At 38.0% G+C, this 1,806-nt stretch overlaps 1 protein-coding gene across 2 annotated transcripts in view; it reads right to left on the bottom strand.

The window, feature by feature from the left end:
• TGDS (TDP-glucose 4,6-dehydratase) overlaps positions 1 to 1,806 on the bottom strand; it is a 19,880-nt gene that overhangs the window by 11,830 nt on the left and 6,244 nt on the right. The window lies entirely within an intron of this gene.

The following is a 1,806-nucleotide window of genomic DNA, read 5'->3' as shown; positions in this document are numbered from 1 at the left end:
GACTTTATTTTTGGGGGCTCCAAAATCACTGCAGATGGTGATTGCAGCCATGAAATTAAAAGATGCTTACTCCTTGGAAGGAAATTTATGACCAACCTAGACATATTAAAAAGCAGAGACATTACTTTGCCAACAAAGGTCCATCTAGTTAAGGCTATGATTTTTCCAGTGGTCATGTATGGATGTGAGAGTTGGACTATAAAGAAAGCCGAGCGCAGAAGAATTGATGCTTTTGAACTGTGATGTTGGAGGAGACTCTTGAGAGTCCCTTGGACTGCAAGGAGATCCAACCAGTCCATCCTAAAGGAGATCAGTCCTGGGTGTTCACTGGAAGGAGTGATGTTGAAGCTGAAACTCCAATACTTTGGCCACCTGATACAAAGAGATGACTCATTTGAAAAGACCTGATGCTGGGAAACATTGAGGGCAGGAGGAGAAGGGGACGACAGAGGATGAGATGGTTGGATGGCATCACCAACTCAATGGACATGGGTTTGGGTGGACTCCGGGAGTTGGTGATGGACAGGGAGGCCTGGAGTGCTGCAGTTCATGGGGTCGCAAAGAGTCAGACATGATTGAGTGACTGAACTGAACTGATCTCCAATAAAGGGGCAGTGGGAAAAGGCTGAGTCTTTTCAATAAACTGTGTTGGGTCAAACCAATATTGACATGCGGGAAAAAATCTGAATGTAGAAGGCAAAACAATGACTTTTATGAATAGAATATAAGAGAATATCTCCATGACCTTGGAGGTACGAAAAGAATTCTTACACAGATAACAAAGTGAACTAACCCTATAGGAAAAGGTAGACATATGGACTACACTGAAGTGAAGAATTTCAACTGGTCAAAAGATACCTTTAAGAAAATGAAAAGGCCAATCACAGACTGAAAAACAGTAGTGGCAAAAGGCTTGAATTCAGAGTACATAAAGGACTTATAGAGGAATTCCCTGGTGGTACAGTGGTTAGCAGTAGGTGTTTTCACTGCTGTGGCCCCGGGATTCGATCTCTGGTCAGGGAACTAAGATTCCATAAGCCATGTGGTGAGGTCAGAAGTAAATAAATAAATATATGACTAATAAAAATCTTTAGTGGAAAAAACTGATAATTCTTTAGAAAATGGTATAGAGACTTACACAGAAACTTTCTAAAGACATATACGAATAGGAAAGGGAGGAGAATATTCCAATAAACAAATGCAAAGGTTTTAACCTCATTCATAATCAAGGAAACATATAATAAAGTCACCAAATGCTGACAAGAGGAAGTAATGGTAAGCATCTCATAAACTGCTGGAAGGAAAACTGCTTTGTCATTAATCAAGTAAAAGAATTTGTTCTAACAGATATGAAAGATTAGTCAATATATTGTGTAATCAGCACAGGCACAGACAAATAGACAAATGGGGAGTTGAGAAACAGTTCCTTATATAAAGATACTTGATATATGACAGGGCAGTGAAAACTGATGAACTTTCCCATAAACAGAAGAGGTCCAATTAGTATTCAAAAATAAAACCGGATTCTCATCTTACACTGCATATAAAAATCTATTTCAGATGGATTACAAATCGAAATGTGAAAGGCGAAACTGCAAACCTTTTCAAAAATAATACAGGAGAATATATTCAAGACCTTGGGTGAAAGAGAATTTCTTAAGACCCCCAAAACATTAACAATAACATAAAAGATACATAAATTAATTAAGAATTTATGTAAGAACATCTGTTCATCAAAACACACTAGCAAAAACATGGAAAGAAAAAAAAACATGGAAAGATAAGCCACAGAGTGGGAGAAAATAT

Source organism: Bison bison, unplaced genomic scaffold (genome assembly GCF_000754665.1).
Source record: "Bison bison bison isolate TAMUID 2011002044 unplaced genomic scaffold, Bison_UMD1.0 scf7180017864225, whole genome shotgun sequence".
NCBI classification, from domain to species: Eukaryota; Metazoa; Chordata; class Mammalia; order Artiodactyla; family Bovidae; genus Bison; species Bison bison.
The sequence above is the reverse complement of the archived record's forward strand: the minus strand, read 5'-3'. Positions and strand labels throughout refer to the sequence as shown.